Source organism: Saccostrea cucullata, unplaced genomic scaffold (genome assembly GCF_032062105.1).
Source record: "Saccostrea cucullata isolate Sc308-1 unplaced genomic scaffold, CSIRO_AGI_Scuc_v1 ctg1062, whole genome shotgun sequence".
Lineage (NCBI taxonomy): Eukaryota > Metazoa > Mollusca > Bivalvia > Ostreida > Ostreidae > Saccostrea > Saccostrea cuccullata.
Window position 1 is genome coordinate 70,594 of NW_026933960.1, and position 19,772 is coordinate 90,365.

At 32.3% G+C, this 19,772-nt stretch overlaps 1 long non-coding RNA gene across 1 annotated transcript in view; it reads right to left on the bottom strand.

The window, feature by feature from the left end:
- Positions 1-19,772, bottom strand: part of LOC134239693 (uncharacterized) — a 48,914-nt gene that overhangs the window by 13,536 nt on the left and 15,606 nt on the right. The window contains exon 2 of the long non-coding RNA XR_009986270.1: positions 1,586-1,806. This is a non-coding gene — a long non-coding RNA (uncharacterized LOC134239693). The remainder of the gene's footprint in view (positions 1-1,585; positions 1,807-19,772) is intronic.

Here is a 19,772-nt window from a genome sequence, read left to right on the forward strand (position 1 = left end):
ACATGTACCCTCCCGCTTTTCAAGCGTAGGATAAAAATATATGATACTGTTGATTTTTTCTGTCGATTTCCACCCTCGAAAAACAATGTTTACCTAATCCTTTAGGCTAGATAAATCTTTACTCCTTTTGATTCTGAATCATTGCATTGACATTAAGATATAAGTATAATCGTATGTTATGAGATCAACATATCATCAATTTATTCCAAATAAGCTCGGGTGAGCATTTTGGCCAATATGCTTCTTTGTCTAATTTTTTTGCCCCCTAAAAATTCAGCTTGAATCAAAAGGGAGTCATTTTTCTACGGGGGTATTTTTCTTCACGTGGGCTCTGCAAATTTTTAGGGTGGTGACACTTTTTTCTACGGGCAATAAGGATCCTTTTTTACGTCGAATACGCAGTTATGATAAGACTGTCCGAAGGCTTAAAATGCCTTGAAAATATAAATTTTATTCTAAGCTAGATTTTAATTTTAATATGTAACCCTTGTTTGAATTTGTAGTCAATTCGAGATAAAAGTTTAGTCAGGTTTAATTTACAGCACTTTTGTGATGTCACATGACTGTGTTGATCACATGACGAAGATTTATGATATTCCTCATTGTTGCACAAAAATCGCTGCGGCACAATAGTGCAAAACAGAAACGTTTGTTACATAGATCAATTCATCGTGATCTCTAGTACATAGAAAGTGCTGGGGGCAGGTTTAATTCTTATTCGGTTAGAAAATATTTAAGAGTTTAACTTACCAACATAAAAAGGGATATTTTCCACTCTTTATCGCGATTTATAAGAAAATGGATAAACTACACACAATCCCCTAGCAAAATCCAGTTAGAGGTAATTCTTCTCTTATAGATTCACACAATATATCTTCAATTTGTCTTTGTTAATCATTTGTGCAAGTCTAATATAAACACGCTTCATAAATTTTAACTCTGTCTAAAGCCGTGTAAGGGGAGCGTATCACACATTATTTTTGCTATTGTTTGAATATGTTCATATCGGACAAGCAAAAGAAATAGGGATTTTCGAATTTCAAATGTTCAAATCATAACAGCACACTCGAGCTTAACAAACAATCCTTACACTTGAATTAAACAATAAGTCTTCAAAATAAATCTACATGCCATGTTATAATTATGACACTTTTCCCGTCATGTCAGCTCGAGTATGTAGTGACTTGACGTCATATCATTATGACGTCATATCTAGGTAGTTCAGCGAAGTAAGTACAGATTGAACAATTTGATATTTTACGGACAGCTTATCCTAGCTGCGTAATGACCGGGGTCATTTTTCGAGGCGAATTATTCATCTTTACACTGTCATTTACGGTCATTATTCGATGGGGGTCATTATTCATCTTTACACTGGCAGAATAATCAAGAAATAAATTCCGACAACTTTCAAAGAGTTATAGCAGAGAAAAAAAAATAGAAATGGAAATATTCAAAAATATTCAAGACAGACTGTGAATTAACTATATATCCCGATTGGCTTTAAATGTAAGATACCAAAAGAGTCTGACACATCTGTTTCAATTTTTTAGACCATGCGTTATGCATTAACTTGTCCTTATACCTGAATCAGGAACTTTAGCACAGGGATGTCTATGTCAGGAATATGTGTCCTTCTTCTTTCGCGAATTTCGGTTATATTAGCATCACAGTAATTTGTGCAGTAAAGATAGTCTAGTTGAGACAATCCAAGAGTTGTTATAAAGCTGGTCTCAAAGTCTTGAAATATTCCTGCCTCTTTCCGATTTTGGTCTTTCTTTGTTAACACACCAAATAGTGGAATATCTGTGTATGAAAAATAGTCAATGAAGGTTGACAAAGAATTTGGCATTTGTAAACATACAAATTATTTGTTCACAATTCAGCACAGGGCATGCTCTATTATTAGAGTTGTAAATAGGAAAAGAAAAAATAGAAAAAATAATTAGAGCGAAGCTAGTTGCTAAGCAATGATTAGGCCTTCCGCCCTATTTGACCATTAGTGACGTAGACAAAAGAAAGCAATCCAAAAGAAAGCGTACAAACGTCTCCAGTTATAATTTCTGTGGCAAAATCGACAAAAACGCTTATTTTGGCTACTTCCGGTATGATTGCAAGTGATTTCGATGGATAAAATTTTTTTTTTGGATGCTTCTAGTGTCATAAATTAAACAAACCATGTCGAAAACCGAAACATTTGCATTTTCTATTTTCGGTTTGGCCGGAAGCGACGTTATTTGACGACTTGTAAAGATTCGGCTTAGTTTCCGACTGCTATTGAAGTCACAAGCCAGGAAAAAACTTTGAAAAGCTCATATAAAAGCATTTTTTAGAAAATCTTTTGAATAAAGAGAAAAAATTAATTTTTCGTCAACTTCCAGTTCACACCTGAAATAACTCCAATGGATGAGTTTTTTTGACAAATGTAAATGTGAACATAACTTCAATTTACCTTTATTAAAAACGTTTGAGTTTAAAAAAAATATTTAAATAAAATAACACTTTCTGTGTCAACCGGAAGTGACGAATGTAAAATCTAAAGACGTCATGCATAACTCAAAAAGATGTTTTATAATCCCTGAAAATGTGATTAAATCCTGAGTGGTTCAAAAAATGCCTGTACAAAATGACAACATAAAAAAAGAAAATCGATAAAAAAAACTGCGACCGGAATTAATTTTTCAAAAAACAAAAGAAAGGTCTTGAGATATTACAACAATGCATCATTCCTGAAAATCTTTGAATTCGGTTCAGTAGTTTTCGAGAAATTACGTTTACTTAGAAAGGGAATTATAATGAAAAAAGGAAACAAAAGAAAACAATATGGACGTCTTCTGAAGGAAGTCGACAGACCTTAAAAACTGGGAACGTACCTAATGTCTATAGAAAAAAGAGATCACAAGCTGAGCAAACACTGTATCCAGGGCTACAATGTGGTATCAATTAATGCCTTATATTTAAATCCTTATGAGAAAACTTATGGATGAATTCGCCATATACAGGATTGCGTACTGCATTCATTATTTGAACAGATTCCAGAAAACATTACTGAAAGGTTATATTTTAAATGGCGTATTAACCATACCTGCCCTTGTAAACGGATTAAAATATCTTGATTTTACTCTTATTTTTGCATGCAACTGATCCCTATGTTAACCGTCATAATATACTACTTTTACTGAAACAGAAACATAATTTGGAAGACACAGGGCGTCCCGAAAATTTGAGAATTTTTATTGTTCGTGTCGTTGGTCAGTTTTTAAAAGTCCTAAGAATACTATATTTCGTCCATTTACATTTTTGCTCTGGCTACTCTTGAATACAAATTTCATCGGTATTTCGTGGTTCAAAACGATAGACCCTGAGGTCCCATGAGTATTTTTACGTATGAAACATATGGATATAACAATCATTATTCAACAACAAAAGTCCATAAATGATACAAAATAGAAGCAGAGCAAACACGGACCTCCAAAACATCAGAGGTGGGATCAGGTAGCATGGAGGAGTGAGCATCCCCTTGTCATCGGAAATAATGGGAAATCCGTCATCAATTCAGTTTAAAAAAAAGTACTAGCAACTAGCATGAGAAACATCAGTCAGCTTTTGACTCAGTGATTAACTGTATTTACTGACAAGGTCATTGTATCCACTATAAAAGGCTTTTGGTGAACATTGAAAGTTTGAAAGTTGAAGAAGTTCATAGTGTAAATTACCCTGATCAATGCGTTGGCGATTCAGTCATCGGATAAGTATATTTTTCTCGATAAAAAACAATGTGAATAATAATAAACATCTATGGTAGATCACTCGGATATGTAGTTCCCTCTATCTGTGTTGATCGAAGTCCCGCCTTTCCTACCCATCTATATCAATAAAAGATGGTGGTATCACAAATCAGGCCGGATTTTGTTGGCATATGGTCAAGAAAAAAAATGATGCGGCGTTCTTCAAAATTATCAAAGATACGAACTATTGTCAGTATGCAGAAGGTACCATGCTCTTCTACTCATGTTTGAAAATAACTCAAATGATTGTAGATTAATGATAAATCATAGTTAAAAAAAGAGCCCGAACATAGTTATTTCAATTTTTTCAGTTAGAGGTTAATGTCATTAAGGTTTCCTTATCATTAAAGATGAATTTTTTCTTATGGTTTCGGTGTTGTAAGGTCCTAAGGATGCATATTTGCCAGTTTTGAGTTTTCATGTTTTTCCTCAAGACAGTAGCATTAACCCAAATTTAGTTACTGGTTTTGCATGGTTACACTGTGTTACCATGGCAACCATAAAAGTTATTCATAGAATAATATTGCTTATATTTATATACTTAATTCAACCATTTTCATTGCGTTTCTTAAGTCGTTGATTGAATTTGAGCATGTAACACCTACCATTAGTGAATATGGATTGTTTTTCAGCATATTTCAGCATTTTAAATGTATTCCAAATGTACCCTTGGTTACCACTTAGTTAGAGTTATATTCTAAACAGTTTCTTTAAATCAAAAGTGACATCAAGATGTCATGTTTTTGTGAGAATGATTTGTTTGCTTTTTCTAGTTTTTATTAAAGTGGCTGAAAATCTTGATTTTTCAAACTTTTTCAGCTGTTGCCAGAGCAATCGAGACACATAGCAACGAAATTGTGTTTGATATTTGTTTCTGGTGTCAAGTACAAAGCATGGGTAAAGTTTCATCAAAATCGGTGACCATGCGTGGCAACGAAGTTTAAGTGATTACAGAGAAAGGCTATTTAACACACGTAAAAAATACATGAACAATTTGTTCTGGTCCAAGCTGACAAAGCAGGTATCAACATTGTATACAATATTTGTAGCTGCATTTGCTGTGAACTCATAGGAAATTTGCATGTATTGCATAAATTTCAGAGGTGGTTTGGCATATAATTTCGTGTATTCACGGGCGGTTTTGGCCGGTCGGCAGTGAATGATCGCTTTTCGTTGACAATTGATCTCACCTTCTATGTTTTGGAGGTCCGTTTTTGCTCTGCTTCTACGCGGTTTGTCCGGTAAAATCGTCGACAAAGCGTTTTTATCAAAAAGTTATGGATGCACTTGGCTAAATTTTTCAATGAATGTTTATGTTTACTGAATAAACATATGAATATGTTTACTCATCATACGAGTATCTTAGGGCATCATACCTTTTCATGTACTTTATTGACAAAAATAACGATTTTGTTTTGTTTACTGTGTGTTGAATATGCAAAATTGGGGGAAAAATCTCCTTATTCGATTCTGCAATCTATTTTTTTGTCTTTTTAAAATTTTCATTGCATTAATAATTTTTGGCAGCTTCCGAAATTTCAGCAATCGAAATCGAAAGTGGTAAAACATCACGAAAAATGACGACGTTTGATGACGTTATGGCGCACCGGATAGTAGTGCAAAATGATTTAAAGGTTGTAAAAGCTCTGAAATGTACTCCAAAGGTTGTATTTAGAGACTTCTTATGAATATAGAAGAAAAACACATCGTGCAAATTTTTCTCGATCTTAAGTATACACATGAAATGGGAGTTTCCTTAGTGAAGTCCTTTTTAATTGAACCCCCTTCGAAAGCCCAGAAGGCTCATTCGAGATTTAAGTTTTGAAATACGAGATTCGAAATTCGAGTTTCGAGATTCAAGATCCAGATTAACCATTCAAAAGGCTCATTCGAGATTCGAGGTTCGAAATACGAGATTCGTAATTCGAGTTTCGAGATTCAAAAACCAGACTTACCAATCAAATGCGCATTGAACATTTGAAAACTCCCCTTTATTATCTTTTATCTATCAATGAATCGTTTAATATATTATATCAAATGAGTCATTTGACTAAAATACAATGCGAGAAAGAGTGTTGTGTATATTAGAAGGTAAGTTAAATAATCATTTGGTATTTGATTAGCAAGATATACTTCAATTCATATTATGACATCTTAAAAATTAAATATAATACATGTATCAGAAATATATATTTTTTGCATTGTCTACTTTTTTAAAGGGTCGTTGACATAATAAAAAGTTATAAATAGTAAATAAAGATTCACAAAATCCCCATCCCTACCCGGAACAACTGCCCATGTTTCCCGACATTGAAAATGTACTTTAAAAACTTGAAAGACAATGTAGCCTTGATAGATAAAAACTGCGTCTCGTTTTCCTAATAGAGGGAATACATAAAAATAAAGTTTTCAATTACTTATCTTTATTTAAGGCTTTGATTTCTTGAACTAATTAACAATTATATATACAATACAGATTGTCGATATGAATTAAAATAAATGCAGCATTCATTTTAAATGATATAAAACAGTAGATTGGACTAAATAAGCTGCAGAACTATAGCATTATGGTTTAATATTTTAGTCTCTGACAAAAGCGTAAGGGCCAAAGATTAAAATATGCTCGTAAAACCTTATAAAGCTACAGTTCGATTCAGCAGTCAAGTCTCACTGCACAAATGTAACTTTTATAAATGTTATGAAATATAAATCCTTGCATTACAGTGTAGAGACGAATCATGATATTTCATAACTTATTATAACCAATAACAATATTCTCCCTCAGCAATGATCTGATAGAAAAGTCGACATACCCCAAGTCAACATAAAGGCAATATAATGTTCTATATATACGTATTTACTGTTATGTTTAATGAGAAAAATAAGATGTAATATAAATTTTATTTTTAGTTGGATTTAATTCATAAAACATTTCTTCTTGCATTATCATTTTAGCAAATGGTCTAATTGCTATAATCATAATCAACAAATTCTTGATAGTAAACATATGATTTAAAGAGAATGATCAAATGTTGAACCTGCTTTTAATTGGTTAGTACAGATCCTGAATTTCGAAACTGGCATTTCGAATCTCGTATTTCGAAACATGAATGTCGAATGAGCCTCCTAAGCTTTCGTAGCCCCCTTGTAGTACAAAACATAAAGACAAACTGCTGTTGTAAAAGTAAAAATCCGCTGTCACTGCCGACCTTCAGTACAAGATTGTCTATTAGTTGAATGATGGTGAGAATATTGACTGTAACTTACTATCAAATCTTTATAAGATTGCATGTGTGTGCCTAATTGGTTCCTTAACAGTTAATGTAGACTCAAGTATGTACATCAGTGAAAATTCTAAATTTTAGTGCGGCTTATTCAACTTTAATTTTAGCAAATATGAAATGTGACGTTGCTTTGGACACTGTTGTTATGATCTGTGCGCCGTAAGGCAAAACAATACATAACACAAAAGCTTATCGTTTATTTATGCATACATCTATTTGAAATTTGCTATGTATTTTCATAGTGTACTAAAGAGTAGTAAAAATTTCAGAACGCATTAATGATTATTATGCACATTAGACAACTTGTGCACTATTTTATCGGACAACCCTCGTATAATGATTTGTTTTGTGGATTTTTGATCGGGAATACTCTTTGTTATCTCCAAAATACATGTAATTTTTCATTCACAAAAGAAAATTTGACTTTGTGTTCATAGTTCATTAATTAAAAGCGGATGTTATTTCATGGATGAAAGGTAACCACGAAATACAAAAATAATGAGCCAGCACAAAATCTAATGATTCCATGTTATTAAAAAATCATTTTGAATGAAATTGGATGTATTTATTCTATTTTACATATTTTACGTCTAATTAGCGAATGCTATACAAAGTGAAGGGCATTATACGAGGGTTGTTCGAAAAGTTCTTGGACTTTTGTCATATCTTATATATTATCCAAATTTGGTAGAAATATTTTAACAATAAATCCAAATACTGAATAAAACACTTAAAATCCAAATACTGAATAAAACACTTAAAATATTGGAAAAATAAAAAAGGATGTCATGAGCGTGTTGTACATGTTAGTATTAACAGTGGAGACAGTATTGAGTGTCAAAGACTCTGTATAGGATAAGGACATCATCTGTGATGAAACAATTTAACTTTTAAAAAAAATCTTAACACAAACGCTAAAACATTGCAATGTCAAGGAAAGACATAGGTGCTTCAGAGTTTTTTATACTGTGATAGCAGAGTTCAGTAATAAAAAAAAATAAAACCTTAACAGAAGAAATCACACAAAGAGAGCAATCTTAAAAAATATTTTCGAGTATTAGAAAAAAGGATATAATGAGTGGGAATTGGAAAATACTGTGTGTAATGTAAAGGGGTAGTATTTGTTTTAGTTTTAGAAATTCTCGATGCTGTGTTTTGACGCTAAAATAGTTGTCATTTATAGTGCTCCGCAAGTACTAAACATTTTGATTATAGAATAAAGTAAATCGATTTCTGTTTCTGTCGAATGAAATGAAATTTACACATCAACAAAAGAAATAGATTACACATTATATTGTGCTTATCTGTAATTTCTTGTGAGTCATAAATCAAAATTTGACATCGTCACCGAACTTGTCGAACAGCCCTTGTAAATCATATATATATATTATACTAAACACTTGCAATTGCACCTCTCTTTCTCCGAAGTACTGTTGAAACAGCTTGCATAAGATGCACTGGTAAATGTTCCTCCAATGAAGAAGCAACAAAAACAACTCTGTCGACCTTTCTGCATTCCGGCGTCTCTGGATACGTCCTGTCTGTAAACCACACTCCATATTTTCTTAAATAAATTTTACATTTTTTTTAGAGAAGATAAACATATAACGTAAGCTAAAATTGTTTTAGGTTTTGAAAACCATAAAATAATTCCTAAAGCAGTTATATTGGAACCACCTGATATCGTTTGCAACTTTATTGAGAGAGACATTGGGCGGAATCCTCCCATAGGAACAGAAGATTGAGTAGTTCGTGTATAATTTCATCATTGGTATTTTGAAATCCAGCCACGTCCAAAAAGTCTGGAAAATCATATTCCTGAAGGGAGTCATCAGTAGATTTTAGATATTTTTCTCTCCGTATCCTAAAACATATAATAATTGCATTTTTAAAAGAAAGTCGGTTTTTATAAAATAATGTTTAGACATAACAGAAACTTGTATTGATAAAATGTTATACGATATATGTATAATAATTTTGTTGTGGCTTGTGAAAAATGCGGAACATTACAATATCTGTATCCTACTACCAAAACATTAAGAAGCTTTTAATACCGCAAAGCGGTTTTTTTTAAAGGGGGCTCATTTTGGCTTAAGTTTGGCTTTTTAAGATATATAGTCCGCTAAAATTTTGATCGCTTAAATTGTCAGTACCCTAATTAGTATCAATCTGCAAAGAAGGACTGAAACCCTGCGTCCCCTAAAATTAATGACTCCAAAATTATTAGCATATATTTGAGCAGGCAAACGGCCAAATTTTCCACTGGCCAAAAACCAACTATACTGTATGAACATTTGAAGAGCAATTTCGTTCTTTAATTTTTACCAAATTGCTGGATGTGTTACTGTTTGACCAGACCCCTCGAAATTTCCTGTCTTTGTCCACTGCCTGTACCGTCCTCTTATGCTAGTGATCATAGTGTTAATAAAGGAAGATTTTCCAGCCCCAGGTGTCCCGATAACAGCCACAGTAAACGGTGTACCATTCCTCTGTCCGATCAAGTCTTTTAATTCAAAGAGTAAAGTATTTTTCTCATCTTCTGCATTCATAATGACGTGTTCAGTGTACTACAGAAAAAAAATTGTTAAAATCAAACTTGTTCTTGAACTACAGAGAAGAAGATCTTGACAATAATAAATTTTTTGTCATAAAAATTGAAAAAACAGTCCAGATATAAGAAAAGACGTATTAAACCATAATATATTTTATTGCTGTTACGAACGTAAGAAAATAAAAATCAAAACACAGATAAAATTGCAATAATGGAAGATGAAGAACTTCAAAATATTTAAAGAATATATTCAGATTGCATGTGGAAACAACAAGATAGGGATCATTTAGAATAGTTCACCATATGTATTTATTCCGAAAGAATTAAACATCAGTGAGCTTGCAGCATGTGCTAAATATAAAATAACTCCAATGCACTTAAACATTAAAATAAAGCTAATATTGTTATACCTTTAAAAATTTGTTCCTATACAATTCTATAGGGAAAAAGTCTAGCATTTATCTTGTTTTTCTGAGCGGGCATAAAAAAAATCGATGTTGGACTGCTGAGTGAGATATTGGACCGCTCGGAGAGATGTTGGACCGCTCACGTAACAGAATGGGCAGAGCTTAATCTCATTTTCATTCGATTGTGTAGAACAGTGACAAATATGATGTTACATCATGAAATACAGTACAAAATTTTTGAATGTCAAAAAAAAAAATAGATAAATAAAATAAGATGAAAGGTAGAACAAAACATTTATTGACTGATTTCTCGAGCAAAATGCGTTTTGTCGAACCCTCGAACCAAAATGTTTGCAACTGGTATGTACATATTTAAAAACTTAAATTAAATTGTTTACAAATTGGTTCCCAAAGAAGCCTTTACTATATACCGTTTTTAATAAGCAAACATGTAATAGATTTTGAATAGAATCAGCAAAGCCCAAAACTCATCTGAACTTGTGTTTTCTTCTTAAATGGCATACTGACCTTAAATTTAAGCCTATCTTAAGAGTAAAAACAAAACAAATCCATGTTGTTTTTTTGTCTACAATCCCTTCCATATGACATTATTAGCATATTTCAGTATATTTTACTCATATGTAAAATTACTTACATGCTCAATTTCTGTAGAGTGAACTGATTTGTTCGTATGCAATATTGCACAATTGAGTAAATTTATTCCAGGACATGGTGTAAACTAACTTTTGCATAGATGTTGTTGCAAATTATAAGTGTGGAAATTTAGTTATGAATGTATCTAAGTTTGTTTATTGCATAAATCTCCATGTTTATTATTCTATCCGTTGTGTATGCATTGTTGTGTGGAAAAATATCAGTCTGTAAACATAGTCACTAGAAAGCAAAACTCGAAAAAAACGTGGATTTTTTCTGGTCATCCTTGTTGTACTTCAACGATAGCTATGGAACGCTATAGCTGCTTATGTGGCTATTTCACGAGAAGACGTTGCTTTATTATATTCACCTGTGGTTATCTTATTTTTAAGATGGTGCTCTATTATGTTATGCTGTGGTTATTGTATATGAAGATGGTGCTCTATTATATTATGATGTGGTTATATTTTATGAAGATGGTGCTGTGTTTATTTTATATGAATGTGGTACTCTATTATGTTATGATGCCGTTATTTTATATGAAGGTCGTGCTTTATTATATTATGCTGTGGTTATTTTTTATATGAAGATGGTGCTTCATAGCGCATTGAAGTGGTAAAATTTTCCGTTTGGATTAAACCTTCAGAGTCATGCTTTGAGCGTCAATTATAACGGCAGGCCCATTCTTTAGAAAAGAGAAAGCAATCTTCGTCGTAATGTTTTAGGACACCACACTTTCTGCGACAAGCGACATGAGTCGAAAAAATGAAGATTTTTAAATATGAATGAGTTATATTTAGAGTTCCGCTTAAGTAAACCACGCATTGCAAAGCATGTGTACATAATTATGATTTTAACATGTTTATTTAAGTTTGCATAGCACATGTATCAGTTAAACACGTGCTTACTCGGTGTATATGTAGATCGTCAATTTCATTGGCTATTATATTTATGAAATTCCTGTAGAACATGTATTCGATAGAATAATTTGACCCAGCTCTCCTTTGTAAAGAAATGGACGTGTCTAAAGATAGCTCAAAACGTTCCATTCAAACAGAAAATTTAACACTTCAATGCGCTTCATTGTAAAATAACCACACCATTATAAAATAGCTACATAAGGCAGCTATGGCATTCTACAGACAGATAAAAGTAAAAGAGTTTTGATATTGATAGTGCTTTAAAGTCTAGGCTTGGTTGCACTAGCATAGTTTTTTTCCATAATTGCTTTTCCAACTCAAAAAATGTTCAGTCTCCTCTGAGACAATTTGAGTTTGCAAGAATTTGCATCCTGCACCCCTTTTGGCAAACCTATGCTTATGTCTTTAAATTATAAAAAAAATAAATAATTCTCCTCACTACTCACGTTGTCTCGGAATTCTCAGGAGTTATGAAAGAAATTTCAATAACAATAATCGCCCGAGCACCATTACAAAAGGATATGGAGATAACGAACAGTATTTAATATCAAAGTCAATTAAACAATACAAAATAGGAGCAGATAAAATACGGACCTCCGAAACATAAAATGTGGGATAAGGTGCCATGGAGGAGTGCGCGCAGGTAAGATCTTGTTGATTTATTCTATCTTTCTCAGTTTATATACCAAAGCAAGCTACTGACATATAACGTGATGTTACAGGAATTCCATCAACCTTGCTGAAAGTAAGCATTCTTAAATATTCTCATTGGCACTAATCCCATTACAAATTTCTTGGGGATTTTAATGCCTATTCACATATTTGTTTTATGTAAAGAATTTTTTTTTACATCGATCACTCATTTCATTCTCCTGCAAAATACATATTTTCAGATATTCGTATTGACTTTGATGTACTGTGGATGCACTGTAGATTTCCAAGCACCCAAAATATGTCCCGTCACCCTATATTCTGTTGAAGACGCCTAGTAGATTGAATCATGCAACCTTTTTTACTCTCTTTTAGGACCGGGGCCAAAGAATTTTCCAACTATAAACAATGATGTCACTAAATATTTCGTCCGCTTGTGTAATCTTTTTTCTAAATGTAATTAAGTTGTTTTATTTTTCGTACCATAAAAATAAGTGGATCAGACCCCTCCCCCCTCTCCACAACCACCACCAAGTTTCTTAGTGGAACAACAAAAGTTAGTCTTTATACCCAATACATGTACAAACTAAATAATATTAGGATACTTAAAGGAACCCTAACATAAAAATACTATAGTAAACTATAGTTAACTTTAGTACCAAAGTAATAACTTTGGAACTTTGATTTACTATGGTGAAAACTTTGAAACTTTGATTTACTACGGTGAAAACTTTGGAACTTTGATTTACTTTGGTGAAAACTTTGGAACTTTGATTAACTATATTAAAAACTTTGAAACTTTAATTTACTATTATATGAAAACTTTGGAACTTTGATTAAGCACTATAAACCCTTAAGTTTCTGGTTTTGCTTCTCATTCTGTACATTATATAAATTTTAAGTTAAAGATTCATTTAAGCTTCAGATTTTTGTTCAAAAACCCAAATCTTCCCCCAAATAGATAAAGCACAAGAAATTGTTTTAATGTAAAAATAGTCTCTTCCACCGATAAATAAGCAGTATTTATTTAAATATATTAATAAATTATATTGATGAATAAATAATTATTTATAATTAAAATATCTAAATTGTTGAAGGAAGGATATGGAAATAACGAACAGCATTCAATCTCAACGTCCATTAAACAAATATACAAAATTAGAGCAGAGCAAACACGGACCTCCGAAACATCGAAGGTGGGATCACATATGTCATATGTAACAAAGTAAAGTTAAAAAATAAACATTTAACATTTTTTTCAAATCCCGGATGTTCTGAAAAGTGAGTATAGTCTTACTGTATTCTTTTTTGAAATTCATTAGATAAAAAAATTCAAACTTTGAAGATTATTGCTTTTTGTATTTCTTTTGCATGTCAGTAACTCATGTTGACCTAGATAAACTCATCTTTTACGTTGATAACAGTTTTATTATATCTGCACATACCGATCCTGTTTTTATATCGGAAAAGCTTAGTAAAGTTTTAGGTAAGACTCCGAATTGGCTAATAAGTTATTGCTTCATTTAGGTAAAAATGGATGTATTTTATTTTGCTTTAAAATGTTGAAAATTTACATGCTGTATGAGAAGGATATGGAAATAACGAACAGTATTCAATCTCAACGTCCATTAAACAAATATACAAAATAAGAGCAGAGCAAACACGGACCTCCAAAACATCAGAGGTGGGATAAGGTGCCATGGAGGAGTGAGCATCCCCTGCCGACCGGTCACACCAGCCGTGTGCTCGTTGTCATAATCAGGAAATAACGGAAAAAATCCGTGGTCAATTTAGTGTATAAATAATGGACTAACAATTGGTATGAAAAACGTCAGTCAGCATTTCATTCAATGATAAATTGTATTTGCTGACAAGGTCATTGTATCGACCATAGAATTTACGAAATGATGACTTTAAACGAGACTGGTGATATTCTTGTTTCATCAACTTGCTTGTCAATAATTTACCTCGTTTAAGAAATTGTTCATACGTAGAGCATGCTCTTACGTATCGAATCAACTGAGATATAAATACTCAAAGCTTGTCAATGAAATCAAAAAGCCTGGATTTTAATTTGTCGTGGGGAATTGTTGTGTATAAAATTTAAAAGTCGTAAGTTTTTAAGCTGTTGATTTTTGTAAAGTCTTGTGATTTCAAATTGTCCAAAAGTTCTTTAGAATTTTTAAGTATCCACATCTGATTTACACCACTTCTTGAATATATAGTTGTACAGTACTCTTGAAGTTTTTCCTTCATTACTGTCAATATTTTAGTGAGAAGTAACGAAAGAGGCTTGGTTGAACATTTACTGGAACCTGCAATGTATCTTTGTTTGTAAGGATTCTTATGAAGTTTCGGAATCCAATATATATAAGGTAGTTCAAATTCATTTTGGCTCTGTGGAATATTAAAAGTATTCAAAACTGACAGGTGATTTTGAAGAATGTCTTCCTTAGAAAGAGAAGTATATGTATAAGTAGGATTAAATCCAAGTTCTTCTAGAATGCAATTTATATTATGAACCTTACAAACGAAGACAATGTTGTTACCTGCTTTGTCGACAGGAACCAGTACGTACTGATCGTGTAATCTATCTAATTCTTTTTTTCACTTCTGGTTTATTGAACACAGAAGGATAGATGGTTTTAAATTAATGGTCATAACATTGAAAGTAAAGTAAAATCTGAATTTTGCGGAGTTTTGATTGACAATTGTCCACTGCATTGTTGAATCAATTGTTTAGAAAGTAAATAAAATATATACAGTCAAGCCCGTTTTTTGTTTAAGTTTTTAAAGATATTTTTATAAAGTGACTCTGTGTTCAGCATTAATACAACCTCACATGGATTACGTCTGTGGTGCGTGGTATGCAAGGTTATCAAAAACTTTGAAGAAGGTTATAGAGATAGTGAACAGTATTCGATATCAAAGTCAATAAAAAGAATACAATTTAAGTGCAGAGCAAACACGGACCTTCGAAACATCAGAAGTGGGATCAGGTGTCAAGAAAAAAGTACAAAGTTGTCAAAACAAAATGGTTCAATTCATTTTGAATTTAGGTTCGTAGGAATCTGTAAATTATAAAATTTAATCAACTTAATTTATTGCATATTCAACATATTCAGAGTCTCTCAGCTCAGATGCAACCATCTTTTTAATAGATTGAAAGGAAAAGCCCCTTCTTACCTTATTGAACATTCTTTACTTCATTCGCTCAAATTTTAGTACTTATCACAAGAGATCAACCTGAAATGCAACTTTGGTTGTACAATTAAATAAGCATAAACAATCTGAATCATTTTATTTTAATTGAGTCCAAGACTAGAATACATTTCCAGCAGAAATTAAAACTGTTTAAAATACTGGAAATAATTTTGCTTTTAAAAGAAATTATAAATGACATTATTTATTCGTGCTTTATAACCGGGTAGTTTTTTTTTTATAATTTATCCACAGCTATGTGGCAATTGGGTATATATATACATGCTACAATTTATTTTAGGGATCTCTGTGTTGTCAACTTGATCACACATCTACAGTTTTTATATTATATCTTCTATTCTTTTATTTAACATCCAATATACGTGTTCTGAGTATTAGGACACCATCGGAAATAAGCTGCTTTCATGGGTTATCCCTAGTATACAAATAAAATGTGATTCATATTCATGTCTTTCGAAAACTGTTTGATTCTGCTTTTTTATCTTAATTCTTTTTTTAGGGCCAAACTGATATCAAGAAATTATTTTGTCAAAGAATTAATTGTAACAACGTATACATGTATGTTGTATACTTAAAATCAATATATCTTTCTACCTAAGGACGATAGGAAACCGGGGGTATTTCTTGAATACTAGTACCTTTGCACATATTCTTTTCTCTTAAAGAATGGACAGATTATGGTTTCTTTAAACGATGATAGATCCAATGATTCTGCCAACAATTTATTGCAGCCCGAAGGACCGGACTGCTCTATATATAAAAGTTGAAATGTTAGTGTATGGATATTGAGGTGGGATATTCAGAATTAAACGTTTTCTAAATATCAAAATGATTGTTAATCAGAATGGTCTTACTCTTTAAAAAATACGAGATACGAGGGGTGATCAAAAAGTTCGCGAACTAATTCTATATAATTTCATATTTGTTTTCAGTGTTGATTAATGCATTTCGCCACCGTTCCGATCATGCGTGAATTATGTGATATAGACGGTATAGACCTCCCCACGTAGCGTTCTGTTACTAAAGCTGAAAGATGTTTTCCAAGTTTTATATTTCTTTTAATGTAAGTTAATTTTTAGAACAAGAACAGTTCATTTGTCAGAAATGGTCAATTATTGGCAACAAAATGGTTGGGTAAGAATATCCCCTCCAAATATGAGCATGGCGACCATCAAAGCCCCCCGAGGGAGACATTTATTCAAGGTGGATAGAGAATTGATGCTACCTTTTTATCATATCTAATATGTTTACAATCTAAAGTAAACGATATCTGGGAAATTTACCATATAAAAGTTTAGATATTCGGTTATCTTTTAAAGTATAAATTGGAGGTCTTGGATAGCAAATTGCTTAATTAAAAACACACATCTTCTCAAATTTACTTTCTGCAAAAAAAAAACCCAATCTAACAAACAAACAAAGCAAAAAACAAAACAAAAACAAGTATCAATTTTAACCATCTTCTTTCCTTTATTTAAACGATAAATCAAATCATTGGTTGAATTTAAAAGAAGTCATTTGTCTTAATAAACTATGTGAAAATTACTATTTGATACTTCAAAGGGATTTTAAGATACAATGAAAACCATCAATTTTACAGTCGTTTGTTTAACGAGTATGACTGCGAAAACCATTTTTTGTCACAAGTGATCCATATAGTGTCGTAATTTTCACATTGTGACGCCACAAACAAGGAAAAAGGTTTATTCAGTATATGCTATTTATAGAACTTGTGTATGGCTATAATATTATGTGTACTATTTTTTTTAAAAAAATGAATTTGAATCTGAATTGTGGTTTTGTAGAGATTTTTATCACTCATCATACATTATAAATTAATTTTTATAAAACGAATATAATATGTAATATATAAAGACGCTTATCATTCACTATTGAAAAAAACTATAGGTCCTTCTTTAGAACATCGGACTTTTCTTATCGCATAAACACGTACTGCAGTTCGTCTTTTAAATATAGTCTCAAAGTGAAATACATTTTTGAATATTGGTGATGCATATGTTTGGTTTCAATTTATATTTTATGCAGCCAACATTTACTTCAGGAATTGATAACTTTTAAATGGGTATAATTTTGTTTAATGTTCATCCGACAGTAAGTTTTCAAAATCTTTTCTACTATAGTCTCCATAATTTAGACGCATGCCTTTTTCACAAATCGAAGCGGTTTGATGATAAAGACTTATTTCCATTCTTTACTTAATTTATTTCCCGGGTATCAATTGATGGTAACATCGATGTTTTCCTCGTTGCCTATGGTTGTAAAAAAGGAAGCAGACTGTCAATGCATGAATTTGGGTAAAGATAAGCAAAAAATAAAAACATTTTATATATTTTCGTCCAGAGAACCCCCCCCCCCCTATATTTCTATAGAAGTAGAAAGTTTGTCTCTCCTGTTGTAGATTTTTTTTTTTTTACAAAAAACTGTCGATCTGCAAGATTTGTTTCCTTGCCATAAGTAAGAAAAATAAGACTATGATAAAAATCAAAGCTAAGCAAGTAGTTTCTGGTATCATTCGATCTTTATAATTTTTTAAACAGTGTTCCCCTTTTACAGATTGATTGATTGATTGTTTATTTTCTAAGTTCCGTCTAGGTAATTTTTCACTCAAATGGAGACGTCACCGTGTTCCGGTGAAGGGCTTCAAGTTTTGAAATTTACTCGGCTCTCATGGCCATTGAGCAGTTAGGGATCTTTATTGTGCCAACGCATGACGCTTACATTGGACCTTGTTTTTTAAGGTCTCGTCCGAAGGACCCGCAACTTTCACTTCAAAGTGCCGTGCGCATGACAAAGTAACAGCTGCTACCAATTTTAACGACTAGGTCAATCGTGGTCGAGACACGAACTGACGACCTCCCTATCACAGAGCGAGCGCTATACAGACTGATTTACAGACAGTAATAATCAAGACAACTGGGGTATCCTGGATATAATTTCAATGAACTCTCAATCAATCGTTTTTCTGCATGTTTCTTTACTGGACGGTTCTTTGCATTTTGCAATTCTATGTTCATCGATGTAGCAAGGTGTGTTTGAATAATACGAGTTTGCTAAGCGGTATATTGGTCCAACTCAGTGTGCAATAACATACTTATATGAATTTGCTCCTCCACTGATATCACTGTTTTACTTTCAAATTCCGAAAAACGATATTCCAGGAATGCAAGTGAGTTGGGGCTAAAAACAACCTCTTCCATGTAAATGAGCTAATGAAATTGCATAAATTGTATACGTTATATACGGAGAAAGTTCAAAGCGATTTTCTTAAACATACTTAGTACCAAAAGTATACTTATGCAAGTGCACATTATGACGTCATATTATTTTTTCTCATTGAAGATAATAAAACACAGCAACAAAACAAGGTCGGCACAAAGGGCATATCCTATTTGATTTATATTTAAATTAATAATGTATAATGTTAAGGAAAATATGATATTCGTAAAATTTAGAAAACTGCTGCACAAATCCTTTGCACTTTTTCTCTCGATAGGTTTTTTTTTTTTGGAAACTTACAGTGGACTGTGAATTTTTACCCTGATTCAACTTAAAACTGTCGATATTTTTGCAGCCATATCCTAAATCCTAGGAATATTCTGCGTCTTTTAAGACCTTGTTTCTCTACAACAATATAAGGTATGCCCTTGGGCAGGAGCAATTTTGTTGATAATTTTTATAAACTTGTGTAATTCAGGTTGAGGACGTCATAATATGACGTCATAATTTGTACTGACTATCGTATATTGTGGGTACCAATAATGTGTTAGAAAACAAGTTTAAACATTTTCTTTGCAGAATGTATAGCAATTATGGGTTTTAATTAAATATTTTGCAGTTCTATATGGAGCCTTACTTACTTGCGAATGGTACTACAGTTTTACGTTCTTATAAGCGTTTGCAGCCGAACAGTTACTGTAAAGTAGTTTTTTAAGCATTGCAACTGTATCACACAACACAGGATTCTAGATTGTACAAGAAAGAGATTTTCCCCTATGCGATGACTAACTTCAGAGTGAGACCTCGGATATGAGCAGCTCCATTAACATCATGCCGTAACAATACATATCTTTAAGAAATGTCAGAAATTTCATTAGCTCAGTGTTGACCGAAACATCAAAATGGAAGTTGAAGTAACCAGTAATTATCAATTCATGAGGAAAGATGACCAGAGACACACCCAATTGCTCAACAAACCAATAGGTCATTCGATGTGTTTAAAATGAGTGAAATGATAAACTAGTTCTGGAAAATTTCAGGACATGTTCACATTCTGT